The sequence below is a fragment of the Passer domesticus genome, chromosome 13 (genome assembly GCF_036417665.1).
Source record: "Passer domesticus isolate bPasDom1 chromosome 13, bPasDom1.hap1, whole genome shotgun sequence".
In the NCBI taxonomy this organism is placed as follows: domain Eukaryota; kingdom Metazoa; phylum Chordata; class Aves; order Passeriformes; family Passeridae; genus Passer; species Passer domesticus.
Window position 1 is genome coordinate 12,479,813 of NC_087486.1, and position 23,229 is coordinate 12,503,041.

At 38.3% G+C, this 23,229-nt stretch overlaps 1 protein-coding gene across 1 annotated transcript in view; it reads left to right on the forward strand.

Annotated features, from left to right (window-relative positions):
• TENM2 (teneurin transmembrane protein 2) overlaps positions 1-23,229 on the forward strand; it is a 1,348,016-nt gene that overhangs the window by 20,513 nt on the left and 1,304,274 nt on the right. Inside the window, exon 2 of the mRNA XM_064387797.1 lies at positions 10,077-10,129. The gene's annotated coding sequence lies outside the window, so the exon portion shown is untranslated. The remainder of the gene's footprint in view (positions 1-10,076; positions 10,130-23,229) is intronic.

The window sequence follows — 23,229 nt, forward strand, 5'->3', positions numbered from 1 at the left end:
ATGAAAATATTATTAAAGTTTTAGATCTTGAATAGCCCAGGGTCCTTTAGACAATGCAGTGGTCAGGACAAAAGGTGGGAAATGAGTACTTTGAGACAAAACTTTCCAGAATATATTGTTGAACTATTTCTTTTCAAAAATGTGAAAGTGCAATTTAAATAAGCTGAACTGCAGATAAAGCAGCAAGGTTCTAAACAGATCAAATTTGCAAGCGTGTTTCCATGTATTTTATACCTTGGGAATCCCAAATTACCAAGCAGCCTAATATGCTAATACTGTGCAGCAATTGTTTTTCCTATTTTAGTGTTTCCACAGTCAGTGCATTGCCAGCTAACTTTTGTCATGTGAAGAAAAAAGTGAATTTGTCATTAAAGACTGAAACTTGTCCCTAAATTCTAAATTTAATATAACTGCAGGCAGGTTGAACTGGATATTGTACAATGCATCCTCCACTGATTAATTTGTCTAATCTAATTCTGTCTGATCTGGTACCTGACTGATTTAACACTGCAGGCCTGAGTTAATAAAGTCCTCAGGGAATTGGACACTGTGCTGGTTTTAACCAGTCTTATTTGGAAGAGTAAAAGGGGACAAGATATGTCTTTATATGTGGGGACTTTGGTAATAAGTTGCAGTAGTCCATGTTTCTACTGTTAGCACTAATGTAGTTAGTTTTGGTATTATTAGAAGAGCAATTAACACCTGCAGATATGATCAGAGATACTATCAGAGAGGAGGAATTCAATTTCACACTGAAGTTCAGCTTAGACTTTTATTTCTGAAACAAAAACTGGGTACACACCATAGTTGTGGTGTTCTCTTTCTAAATGTGACTTAACTCATGATAAAACTGCAATTACTCTAAGTAATGCTTACATTACAACTAAGTGGTGGTAAGCATGCACTCAGTGTAAGGGATACTCCCTGGGACAGGGTGATCCAGGCAGATCTGTTCTCAAATCCTATATCTGAGAAGTTTAGCAGCAACAACACTGCAGAAAACCATTGTAACCTTGGAAAAAGAAGACCATGAATGAGTCATGGCTGTGAAAACTTTTAGGAAATATTGTCTCAGATCTGAAGTGACATTCACATATGAACAATTCATATGTTCATGTGGGAATTCCTTGTGTGTATATTCTGAGTATTCCAGCAACAAAATGTGAATACATGTAACACAGTGATGAGTAAGGGGAAGACCTGGCAGTGGTATCTGGCTGGATACAAGTTGTCAGTGTTGGTGGTATTTTTTGGCAAGTAATATGCAATTGCTTTTAGACAACTGAGAAACTGATAGCACATGTATCACTTACCACCACCATGTAGAAAGAAGTGTGGTGGAAAGCTGAGAGCATTATTTGAACTTGTCTTAGAGTTCTGTTCCTCCTTCTGTGTGGAGTTTCATATTTCACTGGGGATGCCTGACATGCTGCTCCTTATCAGGGTTGTACTTGGATGCACAAGCTGTGGCTGTGGGTCACCAATACAGTCAGCCACTGTGCAGGCAGGATTTGTCACCTGTGCAGTGCCCTTGTGGCTGCAGGTGAAATACTGAACTTCTGTTTGAAGGAGTCAAGACAAACAATATTTTGGGGCTTGAGGAAAAAATGTCATGGGTCAAATTGAAGGGGAAATGTTTGAATTTTGTCTCTCAAATAAATGGGACTCTTCACTATTTTATGTCAACATCTCCAGTACTATTTCTGGAAGTAATGTTAAGTGGCTCCTTGCTACATATTGTGGGGTATCATGGAGAAAAGAGATTTATTACCATCCATTGGCTGAAAAGCTTGAATGCACTAATGTGCCCAATCTTTTCATGGTGTTACCTGTAGTCCAGGAGACAAGCAACTTTTTCTTTTCTAAGCTGAAACTTTTTTTTTTTTTTTTTTTACAGCTCAAGGTTTGTTTTGGTATTGGATTTTGTTTGTTTATTTGGTTTGTTTTGGGGAATTTTGTTTGTTTGGGGTTTTTGTTTGTTTAAAAGTAGTGAAGTCTGATTAGAATAATTTTTCCAAATGGTTTGAAGATAAATAGCACCAATGCTTCCTGATAAAATTGCACCCTCCCACTTTTTGGTCTCAGCTGAGACAGAAAACTGCCCAAAGCCAAGGAGGAAACCTCCAGGACGTAAAACTATTTCCTCTTCCAGTGTGACAAATAATTACAGTGTGCTGATTGTCCAGCTAAACCCCTGAAGCTCTGGCCCCTGTGCCCTTGATAAGGTAATCCTACAGGCTGTATATAATGCCCTGGGCTAATACCAGTGTGGAGGTGTGGGGACTAAGCTGCTTAGGGCTCGCTCTGGCTTTTGTTCTGTGCCGGTGTCGCCTCCGGAGCAGCGGGCTGTGACCGAGCTCTGGGACTCCAGGGCTCATCAGGGTCTCTGGGAGTGTGGGGTTTGTTTTCTTTGCTTTTATGCCCCAAACTTGTAGCCCAGCCACCCCAAAACCACCCAAACCTATTTGCACTGTGAATTTACGCTGCTTATTTCCTATTCTATTTATTTATTTTAGGAATGACTCTATTTCATTTTTCCCTTCAGTTTAGGTTTTCTATCTGCTAGAAATACCTTCTTGGTATTTTCTTCCCTTTATCATGGTCAAAAGAGTCTTGCCTAAACTCTACACCTTGTACTCTTCAAGTTGTCTGAATAGGCTTTTAAGGTAGACATTTAGGTTTGCATCAAAAAAGAAAAAACTGCAACACTAAGTGAAATTAAAGCTTTAGTAGGACTTTTTGCAATGATTTAAAAGAGCTAGTGGACATAAAAAATAAATTACAAGTAATAAAACACGGGCACAACAGGATTTCTTAATGTATTCGTGTGCTACTTATGTAATATTGCTGTGCAGAGTCAGTATTTGATAGATCTCTACAGAGGAAAAAAGGCCCCCAAAGCACTTCCCCAGCAAATAAAAACAGTTCACAAGAAAAAATAAAATATTGCTCCCATTGACCACTAGGTGATAGCCTTGCTCAATTTATTCATTTTATCAAGGTCATTTATATAAGGATTAAAAATGTTTCACACTGAAGCTCTTAAAGAATTGGATTCATAAAAAATAAATCTTTTCTTTCCTGAACATCAAACCCAACTTTACTGTTTTCCTGATTTATAAATATTTATGAGTCATAACACAACCTTTCCATTGCTGTATTGGATTTATTTTGCTATGATGACTCCCCAACAAACACATAACAGTGCACACTAAATGCACATATACTCATCTTATTAGTCTGCCTCAATGACACCAGCTCAGTTAGGACTGTTGGGTTTTGGTGTAGACTGAAGTGTTGACATTTTAAGTTTGATTTTTATCATTATTAGTCTTCATAACCAAGAAGTCTAAAATATTTTTCCTGATGTTGCTGACTTCATCTATTATTTAAAAGGCTATTTTTTAACAAAATAATGCCCAATCTTTTTTATATATCAAGACACTGAGACCCAAAAATATTTTGATTTTGTGAAAGGATTTTCTCAAATTAGGCTAAAAAAACCCAAAATATAACCTAGTTAATAATTGAAGCATTGAGTCTTCACAATATTGAAATTTCTTCTGGAGAATTTATTAAGACTTCTCAAGACGTGACCAGCAATAGCCTTTGTGGCTTTATTAAGTTAAGAAATATCCAACATTTATAGTACTGAAGCAAAACCAGTAACTTTGAAGGATTTTCCTTCAATCCATAATACATTCTTGTGTTTGGTACTATTTTATTAATTCTTATAATGTCTTATCTCTGTCTTCATATTTTTGAGGAGTAATGAAGATTATTTCTTTTCTAGAGCAAGAAAAGGGTAAATACTTGTGAATGAATCCTTTGAATTGCATTCAGTACAGCTTTAGTGTCTCTGTCTTTGCTTGGATGTGCTGACAGTCTGACATTGAAAAGTAGCTCTCCACATTGCCTACCCTTACTTTCATGCCAGGAATCTCTAGTAAAGGTGAGAATAAACCAATTCTATGGAAATATTATGCATGCCACTGTAGTGCTAGAAGTGGAAGCAGGACTCCAGAGAACATGCTGAAATCCGTATTCTATGAAAATGTGTCTTTGAAAATTTGCATTGTTCAGGTTTCATTTATTTGTAAATCATCTGCTGAATGCTCACACCAGGATCTTCTTAGCTTCGCCCAGAACTCAACTGCCACTTTTGTAAAATCACTTTCACATTCTTTCCTGTGAAGCTCTGGGCATTTAGGGTGCAGGAATTGTGAGGAATTTTTGGAAGGATTGTCATGATCCAGATGATCCATTAATGATACCTGCATCCCTTTTCCAGTCCTGGGAGCAGTTACTCTTCCTTCTCCTACCAGTCTGCAGAGTGTGCTTTCCAAAATGCAACCAAATCTGCTCTTAAGTTAACTCCTATTGTTGCCTTGTGCTTGGAGGGCTCATGCCTGATGCCTTGACAAATGGATGTTGAAATCAGGGAAAGCTGTCTTACCTGGCCTTGATGAAAATACAGAATACTTTGCCTTGCTTTGGGGAACTGACTTTACTGAGACCATGATTCAGAAGATTCAAAATCGTGTCTGCCTGTGGTGGTCAATAGTAAGTTTTCCTCACTCCTAATCTTATTTAGAATTAGGAAGAAAGAAGAGTTATCATGGTTAAAAAAAAAAAAACACCAACAAAAAACCACAAACAAAACAAAAAAAACCCCAAAAAAACCCCAAAAAACCCCAAAAAAACCCAAAAACAACAACAAAGCAAATCAAAACAAAACCCAAAACAAACCCTGAAGTGGAACATCCTGTTAATTGTATTCCAGAGGTGAGTATGTGATGAGTTTTAATGTGTAGTTCATGAGGTCATTTTCTTTAGACATAGTCAGGTCCTTCTCTTCTGTCAAAAGACCATTCCCTTTTTTCAGGCATGGCCATCCCAAAGCAGAGCTGTATTTATGTCATCTGTCCCATCTGATCCTCCCCTGCCATTGCCTCATTGTCAGTAATAGCTCACCCACTCAAAAACAGAAAACAGAAGATTGATGGCACTTGGGATTTCTGGGAGTAGGCAGCTGGAACTGGCTGTGTCCAGACATGGAACAAATTGGGAACAAGGGCTGATGAATTTGAATTAATTGAGAGGGTCAAAGAAGGTGGCTTCAGAGGAAACAAAGAGCACTGACAATTTTTATCTTTGAAGAATGTTAGCCTGATGTCAAAGCCATCTACAACCCATCAATGTGTGCAGACTTCAGCCAGGAGTAGACAGGAGAAGGCAAAAGCAACAGAAAGAAGGCAAAATATTGCTGTGGATCTGTGTGAGGACTCAGGAGAAATGAACATGTGCAGCCCTGGATGGTGAGGCACTGTGTGATGAGCAGCTGGAAGAATGCTAAGTGGCATCTGCAGTTATGATACCTTCCACATTCTTTTAGAATAGAGCTCATTCAGATGTAGGCTGATGACTGATCTCAAACTTGACCTTTCTCTCTTTTTTTTTTTTTTTTTTTTTAATATTTTCCTTCCATCTCCTACACTCCTACACATTTCCTATTGCTTACCTCAAACCCAGCAGGCACTGGAGAATATTGAGTAATGCTGTGTCAGTAAAACTGCTGAACCTTGGGCCAGTGCTGTGATTGTTCATGTTTAGCTGGCTGAAATTTCATTTTCTAGTATTATTGGATGGTTAACTTTACTAGGTTTTGTATTTGTGTCTGTAATAGGCATTTTGTTTTTAATGAGGGGGAAAGAAATATATGCTGCTACTTATAGAGCAGGTTTAAATTCAGATGGGGAGATACCAGAAGTTTTGCTGCCATCCTTCATGGTTGCATTTTTGTTTTACACTCATGAGAATGGATGAGCTTTTGGTCCTTCCTGTAGAAGTCATATTTCCACACATTTCCTGGTCCCGTGCTACTGTCAGCTGTACTTATTCTTTAGTTATTGGAAAGATAAAACTAATAAATTATATCCTAGTAGAGAAACGGGGCTCAAATCCAAGCCTAATTTAGAATTCATCATGATTTTCACTGGAAGTGTTCTGTAGCCATGCAATAACTATTTGTGCAATAATTTTTTTTTAAAAGTCCTAGAAATGAGTGACTGAGTGGCAGCAGTAAGTACAGAAAGCCAGCAGGTAGTAAGGATGGCATGGTGAATTAGTATTACTCAAGATTTTAAAATTGTTAGGGGTTTGGAGCACAATATATGAGGAGACACTGAAAGAGCTGGGCCTCTTCTAAGGAAAGACTTTGGGGAGGATCCCATTGCTGTTTTAAATTACTCAAAAGGATTTTATAGAGGAGATGAAGACTCCTGGAGGGGTGTAGCAAAAGGGCAGAGGAGACCAGATATAAGCTAGAACAAGAGAAATTGCACTTGAATGTGAGGGGAGAGGGGCAGATCCCAGAGTGATGGTAGTCAGCCACTGGAGCTAAGAAAAAAGGTTGGGGGATTTCCATCCACAGACATGTTCAGAACTCTACTGGATATACATTAATGTAGTCTTGCCTTGGTTTAAACTTGAGATGGTGTGTAGAAGTCCTTTGAAATCTAAATCAGATTCTGCTGTCCTATAGAGTGGGATTTTCTTGGCTCTTGTTGTAGCACCTGGTACATACAGTGAGAGTGCCCATAGCAATCTGCAGTGACTTGCAGAATTCCAGCTTCCTGTTGTCAGGCTGGGGGAAAGGTGCATGTTCTGAAGGGCTCAGCAGAGCAGGATGTGCACAGGGGTTGCACAGCCCCTGTGAAATGCAGTGCCCAAGAGCTTTCTGCTCTGCACAGGGTGAGCAGCACGGTGGGCTCATGTCCCACCTCCCATCTGGAGAGTGGGGGACAGGCTGGCACCATCCCCTCTGCAGGTGCTTTGCAGCACCTTTTGAAGAGCTGGGTGAGGTTCTGGGCTCAGCAGGGGCTGGCTGGGGGCTGGTGCAGGCAGTGGGGCAGTGCTGGGGTCCATGGGGGGCTGCATTCCCACTGCTGCTCCTCGCACTGCCCAACCACAGCCATCGGCAGTGCCAGCCCCACTTCTCTGCCGTGTGCCCAAGGGAAACTGGAAAGTGTTCATCTTCCTTCACCTTCAGGGTTTGTCTGAGAGGCAGGCAATTTGTATGGATGCTGTGAGAAGTGAGTTGATATTTTGGAAATAGGTAAACCAGCTTAGAAGAGGCCAGTTACCTTCAGAAGAGGTGATGTGGCTTTTAGTACTCATTTGTTAGAAAAAATTAATGACTGTAAAGCTCATCCTATCACAACTTTCATTTTTGGTGTGTGCCATGCTTTATTTTCATGTGTATATCACTTTTAGTTTAGATTCTAATTACAGTATACATGCAGCTATTAGAAATCTGAAGCTACCAAATTTTTCAGATTTTCTCAATTCTTTGAGCACATTCCACTCCACTGAAGCTGCACAGAAGCTTTTCTGTCATTTTCAACTCTAATACAAACAAAAGTAATTTCTCTGCTTCAACAGATTTTAAAAAATAATTATACTGCACTTGAATAAAATAATCTATTTCTTTTAACTAGTGTGTGAAAAGAAGTACTGATCTTTTGTGTAATCCACATCTACCCAAATGTCTGACATGTGTCCAAAAGAATCTTAAAGAACAAAAATGCTTTTTAGAGACTGAATTTCTTTTTCAAAGTAGAGTACTTATTTAGGAAAAGACATACCACACTTAACCTAATCTTTTGAACTGCCATCCTTATCTTAATATTGCTCAAGTCATGATGGTAATGTAGGATGCTTATGATTGAAGCATATATGTATTAGTTTTTGGAGGATTTGATATCTTCTTGAATAATTCAAATTATTTTCCTTTATATTGGGACCATGAAAACAATTTTGAATTTAACAGTAAATTAGTGAAGTATAGACATTCTTATCTTTTCAGGAGAGTTTTTATCTGAAAATTGAGATGTGAATGATACATCAGGTAACAGCTCCTTTGTAATTTTTGTACTCTCAGTGCACTAAGGCTGCATTTTCATAACTGATTCAACTAGGGTTTTATATTTCTTAATCTGTGAAGATTTGTAAAAGCTATAAAAACTTTTTTACACCAAGTGTTTGCAAATAAATAGAATATCATAAAGCTTTCAGAACTTTGCCCTTTTTCCAGAATTGGCCAAAAAACCACTCCTGCTGGTACCAGATAATAAAATGTAGAGTGGTTCTGAATTCTACAGAGGCTGCATGGGACAGGTCGAGCTAGAGGTTCTTCAGCTTGCATTTAGGAGCATGAATTGAGCCTCTGTCAGTAGTGGGAACCTAAAAAATACTACCTTTGAAGTTTCTTTTATGGGCTCAGAAATACTGTTTCCAGGGCAGGAACCTTTTTGACTTTGAATTTCAGTGAAGGGTTCATGCTCTAAGTTCCTGTGCTCCGGTGTCTTGATTTCTGCAGTGATAACAAACACCAGCTGCTCTCACAAACTGAAAGGATACTTCATTTATTCACTGCATTCACCTTCTCTGTGGTATAATTGTGCAATTTAATGGATAGCACCACTAGTTGCTTAATGCCATAGTATATGAAAATACAGTGATTGTGAAGTGGTAAATGTGCCACTGTTTCTGTTCAGTGCAGTGTAATGTAGCACTGGGACATGGAAAGGCTCCACAACAGAAGCAATGTCAACAGCTATAATAGCCCCATCTATCTTAATCTTAAATTTCATCTTTTTGTATCCAGGAGAAAGGCACTCATGAGAGACCAGTGGCTGTTTCTTTTGTTTAATCAGTAACGATGGCTTGAATCAGGAAAGAGAATTAGTAGAAATACAATGTGAAAGCCTAACAGGTGGTTGGGGTGGGAGTCTGTGAGTCCTGGCACATGTCCAAGTGACTTGCACAAAGGTGTGAAAAGGGGCAAATTAGTGATAGAAGATGAACTTCAGGAATCCCCAGTTACTGGCTGAAAAAAAATGTAGCTGACATCTGTTAGTCGTTTCTTTATAAAAAAGATAAGAATTGCTCTGCTGTTATTATGTGGAAGAAAGTGAGTAGTTGCCATTAAGCAGAAGCTTTCACGTGTGGCTTGTCACAAACTGACAGGAGCCACGTGTCCTGATGGAGTTAGTGCAGTCATTGGGGTGAGAAAAGGCTGCGGCATGAGAAGAACTGGCTGCTGCTGCAGAAGGAATCGTGGACACAAAGGGCTCCTTCCTGCCTTTCCTGGGGGAGCAGAGAACAGCCTCAGCATCGGGAGGGCAGCGTTTGAACCCTGCTATAATGCTCCATTAATGCATGTGGCTGCTTCATTAAACACGTTGGCATGACAAAACAAATGTGCAAATGTGCCATCCCACGGTGAGAGCTGCTACCTGCTGATGGACACCGTGACAACAGGGCAATTTCTGATGGGTGTAAAATAGCCTCGTGCCTCAGCCTCCTCCCACAGCAACTACTGGGCAAAATAGGAGAAAATTCTGGTAGATTAGTCATATTCACAGTCAAATTCTGGTACCATTAGTCACATGCTCAAACCCACCAACACACCTTGCCAAACACTGGATTGTTCCATAGGATTTCCTAATTGCAGGCTGACAGAAAAAGCATTAAATGAGGGGGGTTTATTGCATAGTCACTCAAGCTGCTCGAACCAGGGTCACAAACTCTTACCTGCATTACCATGGAATTAAATGGTTTAAACTAACCATTTGGGTTTAGAACAGAAACAGAAATTCTTGTCAGGCTTACTTAGGTCCAGTGATGTCCACTTCCCCCTTTAATTCTCCTCACCTAAAATCTCTAACATAAAGAATATGTTTTTATAGCTTCTTATGTCTCTCTAGTAGTATCACAAAATCCTCTCTGTCCACAGCTGGAATCCTAGACACTCTAGTAGAAATAGTAAATAAGCAGGTATAATAGCTGCTCTGCACTTGTGAAAATGTCTGTCTTAACATGAGCTTGGAGAAAAAGACCAAGAATAAGACTGTTATTAAAAAGAATATTATGTTTTATTGTTATAACTAAGAATACTTATTCCTGAATGAATCCATATTAATGCTACATAAACAATCTAAAACATTTCTGTTTTGACAGGGAATTTTAAAGCTGCCTTTTCCTGACATAATTTTCATTTTATATTCTTTCAGGAGAAAACTTAGCTGGTTCTCATCAGAGTACATCAAATATAACACTCCTTCTGGTAAGAATATCTGATTATTTAAGTTGTATTATAAAATGTAGCTCTCTGGAATCTGACACATTCAGCTGTTTTTCATTTTCAGTAACTGCATTTAACAGTTCCATCTTCTTTTCAGCAGCACTTTAATTCTTTTTATTCCTTTGTTACTGTCTCCTCTGCTTTCCAAATTTATTCTGCAACTTCATGAACAATGCTGTAAATCTTCCTGCAGTCAGTATTTCAGACTGTCACAAGCAGCATGTGGTATGTGAAATCCACATTTCAAGGGATTCCAAGATCTACTTTTATTTATCCTCTTGTGTTTCTGTTCATTTTGGGAAGTTTTTGGCATCATTAGTGATGCCAAAATTGAGCATGTTTCCCTAGAAAGACAAATGTAATAATAATTTTTCTGAAAATGAAAGTGGGAAAGGAGAATGTTCAGGAGACCCCTAACTGACTCTACTGTGTCTTGCCATTTAAAGAACACACCACAGGGATTTTTCATCAATGTCCCATCCTTTCTCTTTGGGAAGACCATGCTATGCTTCTGGTTTGCTGGTTTTCTGCATACAAATTTACTATTTTTTACTCGTTCTTTTTAAATAAAAGTTTTGCTCTTTTTTATGCTATACTTGGGATGGTTTTGAGAGCACTGTCTATGAGGTTCTGTCTTATTTTGCCTTCTGTGATTTTAGATAATAACTTTCATATCATGGTGTATAATACTGTTATTGCACTTAGTCCTGATGCTGCAGCATTTTAATTTTTTTTTTCCCTGCCAATGAACTGAGGAGGGGAGGATGCTGCTACTTCAAATAGTTTAAAACAGTATAAAGAAATATATTGTATATAATTTCTGGCTTTTGACTACTCTGTGTTTATAAATGGAGTGCTGAACTTGTGGCAGTCCCAGGGGATATGGAGACCCAGACATTAGAATTCCATATGTGCAATTCTATAGGATAGAAGGAAATTCTTAAATCTATAGCTTTAAAGAATTGTGCTTGCAAAGGTGAACTGTCTCCTTCTAAATGCATGCCTTCGTATTTCAGTGTCAAATATTTGTGCATAGTGTGTAAACTCATTTCAGGTTTAAAGATACCCCAAACAAATAACAAAACCAAATGAATACAAGCTTCTGAAAACTGTCAGCCCTTCAAACTGACTCTGAACTATAGAAAAGTTTGGAATTTGACAGTGATTCTGCTACAAGGCAAATATTTGTAAGAGATAGTGTGTTACTGCTGAATTGAAAGTGCTGCAGGAGAAATATATGAAGAGGATTAATAGACAAAATGCTTGGTGTCAAAATGCAGGGTTTTTTTTGGTTTGTTGAATCCATGGAAACTTTTTTCCTCTGTTGAGAAATAGAAAAATTGAATGCTGACCCTACAGAGACTCAGTCACTTCAGCTGTGTAAGTGGGAGGATCCAGCTTTTTCATCTTTTGTTTGCTGGTGATAACAAAAGTTCTATTTCTGTTTAATTTGGCAGTCTAGGAGAAAGGATTTTCTTGTCATTTTTTTACAATTTCAATGAATGTGTGTGATGACTCGAGTTGCTGAATGCTATTTTTATGCCCTCTTCCTATTAGAATCAGACAATTTATTCAGAAAAACCAATTCCACCGTGTCATAACTGGCACTGCAATCTGTCCTGTTGTCTGTGGGCATGACCTCCTGAAGTCCTTCCAATCTCAATTATTCCCTGATTCTCTGATTCATATCAAAGTCCAGTTTTGTGAGCCTAATTTTCAATGATTGGTTTGCCATCAACCCTTCTACTTTAAGCTGGGCTGTCTGCAGTTCTTTTCTTCTATTGTATCCCAAATATGACCATCTTTTCTCATAGCAGAAGTGCTTTTAAAAGAAGTATTTTATATATATATATAAATGTTAAATAATGTGCAGACAAACTCATTAATCTAGAATTAATGAATATAGTTTAACATTCAGATTGATTGAACTTAAACTGACTTTTTTGCTGTTACGAAAGATCTCTTGTAGTGATTAATTTCAACAAAACTCTTGGTCACCTTTCCTCTTGTTTAAAGTCAGTAGTCCAGGAAAACCTGTGCTTTCTGCTGCCTTGAGTAACAGGATTTGTATTTACATTTATAAATTTAGTCCAGCAATAGGTTTTTATCCCTGTTGTTAGTCACACCATCATTCATCTCATGATCTCCCATTACAAGCAATTAATTTATTAAGCTGTGAGATATAACAATGCTTGCTTTCCTCCATTAAATATGTAAGAATTTCTTACTCAAATATGTAAGAAATATACAATGGTCACTTCCACTGCACTAATGTGCAGTCACCTCTGGAATAACAAATTGGCACTTCACCTGTGTGCTTTCAGAGGGTCAGTATACGCAGGTGAAGCTTCATTCAGGACTTAGGGAGCTGAGAATGTAATTATTTTAATAATTAATTTTATTTTAACTGGCATTTGGCCAGAATGCTTAGTCAAACAATAATCCTAAAAAAAAAAGTGGGGAAAGTTTTGTCATTCCCAAGTGTTGTGATTTTCTGCCTTGGGAAAAAAGTATCACTAAGCAAAACAAAATTCAAAACAACAAACCCACTCCCTGAAACAATCCAAAGCAAACTGTGTGAAACTTGGAGACTGGACTGTGGCTGAAATGACAAAGTGTCCCCTGCTAAGTGATGAATACATCTCTGCATTGCTCAGGTATTGATCAGAGGTCTTTCCAACATTGACTGGAATTAGGTCACAGTGTTTGACAGAACTTTAGCTCAAGACACACAATAAACTTGGATGCCTTGAATATTTCAAAAATATTAAGTTGATATCAGCAGGTGACACTTTATACCACTGTGATTTAAATCCCTCACAAATTGTTTGGCATCAGCAGGAAAGAGAAGTAAGTGGAATTATTAATAGGATATTGAATGAGGAAACACCTGTTTGTCCAGATGTTTGTTTAAATAGATATGTTTACCCTTTCACTGTAGAAAACAATTAATGATTGTGTTTACAGTTGTAAAATGAGTATTTCCCAAATTTGAAATAGATCAACTTTAAAGATTTAAAGGGCAGAATTAAGAAAAAAAATTATAATTTTAATGGTAGCCAATATTTTTATTTTAAAAAATACTATTTTAAAGCAGCAGGATTGGTCCAACTCCATTCAACTGAAATCTGTTAATGAAATAACATTTCCAGTTCAGTCCATTTTCCAGCAATTCCTTGGTTTTGTAGGATTAATTTTACTGTTAACCTCAAGGAAAGTTAAACCAGTCCTGACAAATACGATCACTATGGGTTCCTTGTCCCAGAATTCCTTGTCCAGGGTGATAAATAAATGTGTTCCAGCAGTGGGTGTGTGGTGTTCTGACTGCTCTGCAGGTCCCGGGGGCTGCAGTGCCAGGGCAGGATGTGTGACAGGGAATGTCCTTGGTCCCTGTCTTGTAACTCTGTTGTGAACATGAGTGAGATCAGCAGGAAAGGCTGGGAGGTGCCCTCAGAATCCAGGATTGTGTTCCTCCTCTGCTGAACATTTCTTCATCTGTGCAGGAAGAGCTGCTCCCTGCAGGATACCAGGCAGAGCTGCCTCTGTGTCTGCATCTCACATCCCTCAGGAGGATCAAGGAAGGGCTTGCACCAATTCTCCCCATCGATTTTGCCCACTGGTTTGATTGTGAAATCCTTTCCTCATTACTTGAGGAATTTGCCATTTTCAGCAAATTTGCGTTTTAAAAGTAGGAGGAAGGGAATAACCCTGTCATGAGGGAATTTGCAGGTGTTTACAAGCAGCTAAATTCTAAGTATGATTTATGTAAAGGTATAACTGAGTCTCTCTTAAACTACTCTATGTGATGCTCAGGTGATATTTAGTACTTTTTCTGTTGCCTTGATTCATTCCTTTCAGAAAAGATGACAGCAGCCCAGTTTTTCTAGGATAAGGCCAGAGGTAAAACACAGGTCTCTTTCTTCTTGTGAGCCAAAAATTTCCCAACTGCCCTCATTTTGGGGTCCTGTGCTTTAACCAGGGGGAGAGCAAGAGATGCAGGTCATAGTTATGAAAGTAATTTTGGGTTTATGCTATTCAGATTTACATTTCGAGCATTTTAAGAAAACTCTTTATGTGCTAAGCAGATGGAAAGGTTTATAAACCATGAAGAATGGTGTAATGGAATAGGGCTTGAATTTCTAGAATTCAATCTCTTGACTGACAGATTTTCATGTTTTTATGTAAAATGCAAGATTTCTATTTATGACTAACTTTCATAGAAGTGCTTCCTAATAAAAGATAGTAATAACTTTAAAGGGACAATTAAAATTGTGGGAAGAAGTTCTACTGAGTGAGGACCATTTGCTTTAATCCTTGAGAAATAATAAGGAAATCAGCTAACACCACTTACTGTCAGAGCCAAACAAAAGAGGGCTGAGAAAGATGTGATAATGGCTCAGGATGGGTTGGATCACACTTTCCCTGGCCAGCACGAGCAATTATCAGTCAGGTGCTGTTTGTTTTCACTTCAATTAACTGCACTATTACTGAGCTACAAGAACTACAGCCCAAATAGGCAACACATTTGCTGGCATTTGCCCTGAGAACCGGCCTGTTTCCATGGCTATTCTTATGTACAAATTAGGATGCTTTTATGATAATATTTCTTGTTCCTCCACCCTCCCTTTCCCCTCAGCTTTTATGTTGGCTTAATGAAACTCAGAGCATTTCCTTAGAAGAAAGCTTGTTCCATAGGAGTGGTTTGGTTGGTTGGGTTTGGTGTTTTGTCCCCGTGCTTTCCTTCGCAGCTATTCCTCTTATACTCCATTTTATCTCTTGTTTTCTCCACGAGATTAAATTCGTAATCCTCTCTTTGCAGCATCACCAAATAATAGCATCATGCATACACTCAGAGCAGCCCATCTTGCTGAGCTTTCTATTTCTCCAGGAGCATTCATATGGCTTGTGACTCCTCCTTAGGGGAAAGCAGTCAAAGTGAAGCAGTCATTCAGTTTGTGTGTGGTCAGACATTTATAAAATATTTTGAAAAAACCCCAAAAGAACAAGAGGAAAGCTCCCAGCTTGCATTAAATCTCTCGTACCTCAGCTGTTGCCAAAAGCCACAGGAGGCAAGGCAAGAAACATTGTGATGGTCTCCCATTATTGGGGATTGCTCCAGTAGGAGATTACTTTTTTAAATCTTAACTTTTTTTTTTTTTTTTGACTTCTGCATCAATTACATTTCGTATCCACATATGCAGTGGATTATCTTTCATACCTAAGCAATTAGTTGAGAAAAAAAAAAGTACCCTTGTAAAATGAAATAAAAAGAAAAGGAAAGATGAGTTGTTAAAAGAAATACTATTACAGATGTTACTTCACTATTAAACTTTGAATTATCTGTTAATTTTCTACTGAACGTAAAAAAAAAGTCATAAGAGAGAGAAATATTTCATGTGAGAGATAAACCTTAATAGGATTATGAGTTTAATAGCAAAAGTAATAAAATTTACCTTCTTAAAATGCAGAAGGAATTATTAGAATTTCCCCTTTATCTTGAAATTAAAGGTGGGGCAGGCTGGTAATGGGGGAGTTGATTTGGAATTTGTTTTTTAGTGAATTGCAAAGCAGGTGAAAAAGAATAAGCTTGGTTGTTTGGGGATTGAACACTGAAGCTAATAATGGTAATAATGTTCTTGTCTTTTCAATCCATAAATGAAATTACAGCAAAAACTGGTGCTTGGACAAAGCAGTATTTTTTGACATAAATTTTGAAATAAAATTCCAGAACAATATTTTTCAGTTGATGTAAGAAACAAAAGCTTCTAAACTTCTAGAAAAAAAGAGAATCTAATGAGAAGTGATTTTTTAAAGAAAATTATTATTTCAGTTTGGCATTTGAATACAAATAGTTCTTTTTCAATGAATTTAAAGTTAAAATGTCACTTCATTTTGATTTGGTGGCTAAAAAAAACAAATTGACATTTCAAAATTAAATAAAAATATCATTTTGAATCAATGTTAATATGAAAGGTCACTTGGTTTTCATAGCCAAAAAATCCTTCTGGAGCAGAATATTTCATAGTTAAGCAGGAATAAGTTTTTTTTTTCAGAATGTCTTATAGAAAATTGTAAAGGATTTTATATGCATGAGCATCAGCTCTCATTCACACTATTTGCATGAGAAATATGTTGTCTGGCTGTACCAAAACTATATTTTGTTTGAATTCCATATCTCTGCTGTGTTAGAAATATTTCCCAACTCTCTGCAGCTGGAGCTTGGTTAGAAACGTGGAAATGGGCTTCCCACCTGTGACCCTGGGCAGGCTGCTGCACCTTTCCGTGTCCTGTAGGTGCCCACATTCCTGGGAATGCCCTTCCAACCCCTCCTGGATGGTGATGCCAGAGCTCGGGGGAGCTGCCCCAGGGCTGGTGGTACCTGCATGGCAGGGGAGCTCCTGTGCTGGATTTAGAGCTTAAACACGGGGTGGGGAGAGATTGGGGTCCCTCTTCTCCTAACCTCAATCCTGCAGGAGCTGTTGGACTTTGTGCTTTGCCCCTCAGCTATGGAACATGCAGATAAAGATAAGATGATACTCATTTGTGGAAGAGTTCAAAAATATTGGCTTGCTCCCTTTATTGTTTTTCTTGTTTCCTTTCCCAAATGAGGGAGTCTCGTGCTGTGCTTTGCAGTGTACTCCTGCTTGTTCTACAGAAATGTTTACCATTTTTCTCAGCTTTTGCAAGCAATTACTGAAGATGCAATTTTGTGCTTAATGAGCAGCTGGGCGCTGAACCTTAAAAGAAAAAAACAGCTTCCCCTCTCCAAATATTAATTAATCTTTCAAGTTAAAATACTGTAACCCAAGCATCCAATTTTAAACACTCTGACTCTAAAATACTTTTCAAATGGTCAGATCATTCATTTTCTTTCAAGGGCTCACAGGCAGCACAGAATAAAGAAGCAAATTTGTAAGGTTTTCCTGCTTGTTTGGTTTTGTATGCTTCCTTTGGCATCCACAGTGCCCAGAAGTTTTTCAGATTAAGGTGCTATTAGTGCAGCTGGAGACTGAGCTGCACCTTCCCCTTTGGCTGGTGCTGGTTTCTTTCTGGTTTCCCCTTGGGCTGGGACTGGCCCCTGCTCCAGGAAGGAACCTCCAGCTTGTGGAGCCCCTGCCTGCAGCTGGGACCAACCTGGACATGGGAGCAGCTGGTTCTGGCCTTGGTCCCTCAAGTTTTATTATTTCCAAGAACTGGAGAAGCTGCTGCACCTCCTTCTCTGGGGTGAAGCAAGTGTGAACAGGCAGTAGAGCAGGTAGGATCTTAAAACCTCTTGTGTATCTTTCTAGTTAAGTAAGATAGATATTTGATGGAAGCTTGTTGTACAATTTTGGGTTTTTTCCAAACTAGTTAATGAAAGAAGATAAATTGCTGTACTTTGATGTTTGCACTTGAAAAGAGAGAAAAGCTAAGTTTCTAAGATTTTTGCTCAAGGTCTTTTGGTTTCTCTAAAAGCTTCTGAATACTTACTCTTTAGCCTAGCTTGATTGTCACTGAACTCAAGCTGTACAAAGCCAAAAGACAAAATAGTTGTAGAAAAATCAAAATGGATGATAATTTGTATTCATATGGTGGCTCTTTCAGAGAAAACAGCCACATGGGTGTTTTCAGACTGGCAGCTTTGCCAGTAAACAAAGATGTAGGTGAACCACATCTTTGATACTTGAATCTGGGAAAGGACAGTCTGTAATGTTAGAATTAATCTCAAAGAGAAAACCACAACCCAGATATTGTGAACATGTGTTTCAACAGAGAAAACAGACAAAAGAAATCTTCCAGAGTGCCCACCCAACCTGTTTAGAGAAGCAGCAGCTTGTGCTCCTGCCTGCTGCTCACTGTGGTGGATGGACTCAGCAGAGCAGAGGAAATTCCTGCTCTGAGGGGCTTGAAGGGAGAGGCAGGAGCTCAGTGAGAGCCTGCAGGGTGGTAGGAAGTGTGCAGGTTCTCACGGGCACAGAACACAGAGCTCATTTGGGTACTGCTGCTTTTGGCAGGTGGACTCTCAGAAATGCTGACTGTTCTCTCAAGGTTTGGGTTGCATTAGTGCCTCCCAAGAAGGAAAAAGGGCTTTTCAATTTTATTAAATTGAAGGCACTGCTATTAGTGATGTCAGCAACTGAAAAAGTAGGGAGAAGGATGTGATTATGGCTTGTAGTAATTCACCACTGACATTGATGTACTTTTTGTAAAACTGCAGACATTGTGAGGCTGACATAGGTGCACAGGATCATGTTTTGTACTTGTTTTTTTCAACCTTAGTGCAAAAATATGGCTGGGTTTTATTCTTGCTTTGCTGGAAACACTGAGAGAAAGTAATGTGGGTACCCATGCTGTTATGTAGGGACATTTCAGTTTACTTTCGACAAGTTTATTCTAGCAGGAAGTTAATTATAATGAAGAGAATTGAAAAACATGCTAATATATTTCATAGTTTCACAGTGATAATATTGCACTGAACATGGTATCCACAGATTTCCAACTATGTGCAGTGAAATAAATCCGATATTCTCTTCCTATGGTTTTCCTATTAAGAATGAAAATACACCATAAGATTAAACTAGGCAGGGAGAGATATCAGTAGGATCTTGGAGTTGTTCTGATTAACAGCTGAGCACTTCCAAGTCATAAATAAATAAAACAAAAATATATATTCAGCTTGTCAGCCTCTGGGCAAAACTGCCTTTGGTTGTTGCAGCCCTCTAGGTAGCATTATTAAAAAGTGTTAGCAGAAATGCAAAAGGGAAAATACTTTAGTATTTTTCTTCTTCTTTTTTTTCCCTTTTTTTTATTTTACACCGTTCCAGGGCTGTGTTTGAACAAGCCAGAGGGTTAGGATGTGGATGAAATGTTAATGTGTTGTGTGTGTACATATACACATGCATGAGGACATGCCTCATACATCTACACAAATGCTTTTGTTTGGGGAACCTGTACACAGAATAATGTGCTCAAGTAGGGCAAGCCCTTCTTCCTAGTCTCTTTTTTTGTTTCTTGACACCTTCTTCAAACAGTATATGTATAAAAATATTTATGAAGATAATACATTTGTAAGCAAGATAGTGTAATTTTTTTTCATATATTTTACTGGCTATTACATTACACTGTAATAGATTCTCTCAGTGCTATCTAATCTTAGAACTGTACCATGCAGTGAAACTTCCATGAATTATTAATTCCTAAAAGGGTCATATCAGAGAATATTTTCAATGGGATGGTTCAAAATGAAAGTGCAGCACCGGGCAGAAAAGTGACTGGTTAAATGGGAGAAAAACTCTTAGTTGGCATAAAGACTATATTGTATTGTGTTATTTTTGCCTTTTTTAGGAGTAGCATGTGTGCATGTTCTGCCCTGAAAGGCTTGGGGTTTTCTACTTTTTTCTTTCTTTCCATTTTTGCTCTTTTAACTTCTCTGTGTTGCAGGATCTGAGTGTACTTTCTATTTCAGTCTGTATTGTCAACTGAATTCTAATCAAAAAGTAATAGCAAAGTCAAAGCAAGGAGGATAGTGACTTTCTTGGTAGTACTTGGGGCCTAATGTTATCCTGAGTATCAACATTTTTTATTATGAAAAAAACTAAAGTACTGTTGCAAAACCCTCCATGATTGCACACAGTTCCTATCCCATCCAGCCACGAGCAGCAGGGAGGCTGCTGCCTTCTAGAAAAACCCACAACATTTTTTCAGATGGCTCACGAGCAAGGGATGTGCCATCGAACTTGCTCTGCTGCTGAGGTGGGCTAGAGATTTTGGTGCTGGCATTCCCAGTCTGGGGCTGGCCGTGCTTTTAAGCCAGCATTGAGATTTCCAAAGCCAGCACTGACATTTCCAAAGCTTTCCACTCCTGAAATGGATTGGATGGACTCAAAGGAGGCAGGGCTCCAGCTCTCATGGAGGAGCTGCTCAGACAGCTGGAGAGATTAATTTGCATCTTTAACTGACAAGGCTCTCTCTGAAGTGAACATCTGACCATAGCTTCAGATTTATGAGTTCTTATTCCGTGTTGTGTGTAATACACTGACTGCAGTCAGGTGAAAAATTCATCTGTGACTTCCTCTGGGTTGTTTCCATCCCATCTGTACAGCCCAGTGAGATCCTGCTGAAGGGTGTTTGCTTTGAACATCTCATGTCTTTATTAGCTAGAATTGTTACAAGGTTTTTAGTTTATTGTTAAGGGGAGATTTTATAATAACAGGATGTCTCATTTGATCTCTTAGTGTAATCTATGAATATAGACCCACAGTAGAGAGACAGAAAAACAAATTCAAAAATGTCCATATGGTTTAGTGGCTTTGCTTGAATCTTGGTAGAGAGAAACCAAAGGTCTTTTTTGTGATGCATGACTCAACCCTTGTAATGTATGGCCATATGTTTGTAAGGGATGCCATGCATGTCTTTCAACACAGAAACATGGGAAAACCAGGTGGAATGAACTCTGTTCACCCACATAATTTTCATGAGTTATTTTTTCTGAATGAATTTATGCCTACTCTAAAAGCTATGTCTTCAAAAGGAAAACATCTGAAAGGGAGAAAAGAAAGTGTCTGCAAAGCCACTGGAAGAGTTTGTCCTACATGCAGATTGGCTGCACTCGATGTAGGTAAGAAGGATATTTCAGTCACATAAACAGATGGAACAGGAGTGACACTTGTGGTCACCTCTACAGACTCATGTTTGCACTGGCAAACAGAAGTGGGTTAGAACCCTGATGCAAAAGCACAAATAGATCTGCAGCTTCTCACATTGACCTGCAGTGATAACAAACAGATGGTTTTGGCTTAATGTTTGCTTCTGAAGATTATTACAGCAGGTTTAGGTAACACATTCATGCTGGCAAAAATAATAAACATGATTAAAAGGCCTCCTTCAATGAGCCTTGTCCCTGCCCAGTGAGTTCATGTCAAAGCTTTATTGACAACTTGACCTTGAAAATAAAAGATAATGGTCCTTTCTGACACTTCATTTTCCTATCACTTTATTAGCTGAGGGAATCTGGCACAGAAACATTAACTAGACATAATTAATCTGCATTGATGACATCAATCAACCTCTATTTAACTAATATAATCAAGTGCTGTAATTTGTTTCCAAATACGATGAAAGGCGTAATACTCTATGTCCAATGACAAAAGGAAGAAACACAATGTGAATGTTATAACAGAAACTTTACCTACACTATGTGGAAGTCCAAAATAGAGAGTCTGAACAAAATAGCCACTGTTTTGCCTTTGGATGTGCTTCTCTTTACCTTAGATGGCAGGCAGAGCACAGCACATTCAAAACCAGCAGTCTGCTTTCATTGGGGCAGGTTACAGATTTTCACTGGGAAGGTGGTATGTGCTAGTTGAAACTTGTCAAATTGGAAGTAATTTTTTTTCTTGAGGTGGGAAGGCTTATTTTTAGCAATTTACTGATAGCAAAAATGTTATTCTCATGACATCTCCTTTCCATCCACTACTATAAAGTTTTCCCTGTTACTATGTGGAGAATAATGCAGAATGTAAGTGCTCTGCAAATAAAAGAATGCTTGTGCCATCAACTGCATGGTGGATAAAAAGATGGAGGGAGCAGGAGGGCAAACAAATGTGACTTCAAGTAACACAAAATGTAAGGAATACAGGCTAAATAGAAGTCTGCATCAACATCCTGATTAACATACATGACACTCACATTACCATTGCAGATTTATCTTATTGCTGTAGTTGTGTTAGCTGCTCCTTAAAGGGTCAAACTCCTGTAAACAGAAGATTCTCTCAAATGCACCTATAACTACCTAAATGCCTTGCATAGTGATGAAAGACAGCAGGTATCTTTTGAAATGATCTGTAGATAGACATTATCATGGAAAAGGGTTGTCCACAAAATTTTTTTCTGTGTAGATTTCTTTGCCTGAAAAGATCTTAAGTAGAAATATAAGGAAGAGGATAGACTTTTTCAAAAGATAGGGTTTCTTCTGTAGAGAAATTCTAAGTAATAATGAGACTTAAATATTTCCTTAAAAATTCTCCATGCAGCTTGTTGTTGAACAAGGTGGATTTTTTGTTTTGTTTTGTTTTTTATTCCCCATGAAAAGTACTCATCTGTAACTCCAACTAAATACAGAAAGTCATTAATTCTCCCTAGTTCAGAGATACAAATGGGGCAAAACACATCAGCAAAAAATGGCCACCAGAGGTAGAAAAAGCCAGGACACAAGGTATTTGTCAACATATAACAAACACAGAGGCAACACAACTTTTTTACATTTCCTTTATAATACTTTTATCAGAAATACACATTTGTATGATAGAAGCATCTCAGTAGCAGAGATAAGTAGATATTTTGATAGAAGCAAAATAATTTCCTCCATAGATAAAATAGTTTCAGCTCTGTTCACATTTTTTTTCTGATTCTAAACTTTGTTTTAAAATTTCTTTCAGAAACACATGGTCAAACTGTGGAATCTTTTTTTTTTGTCTCAAGAGTGTAGCAATATGAATCTTAAAGTAATTGAAGGGAATTGATCCTAGAAGCTCTGTGATCCTGATCACTGGTGTTTGGTAACTCCCCCTGGATTGACATAAGTGGTATTAGAGCTCTCCTCCTTCAGTATAATTCCATTATCACTGATCAGATTTAGTTCTCTGGCTTGCTTTGCTTTGATCTCTCCCTGCTCATTCTGTTCTATCCAGCTCTTCTTTTTTACTTTCCATGTTTATATCCATGTCCTTATCTGTAATATTTTACAATGGCTCTTTGTCATTGCTCAGATTCTTGTGTTTTTGCCTGCTGGCCCTGAATTAGAAAGCAGGCTGTTTATATAAGCAGGTGAGCTGCACATTCCTTTATCAGGAGTGCTGTATCTAACACATTGGAGTTGGAGACCAGGGGTTATTGAAGTTAATAGAAGTCTGGCTCTAGCAGCCTTTTTCTAACAATTGATTTGATTTGGAGAGATGTTGTTTGTTCATATAATTGATCTCCCTCTTTTTTTCTACATGTACTTAGTCCAGTTTCCTAGGTTCATTAGCAACAAACTTTCATCTCTATGCTTGTGATAACAGAAGCTTGTAACACGTGATGATTCTGTCACCATTTGGGGCCAG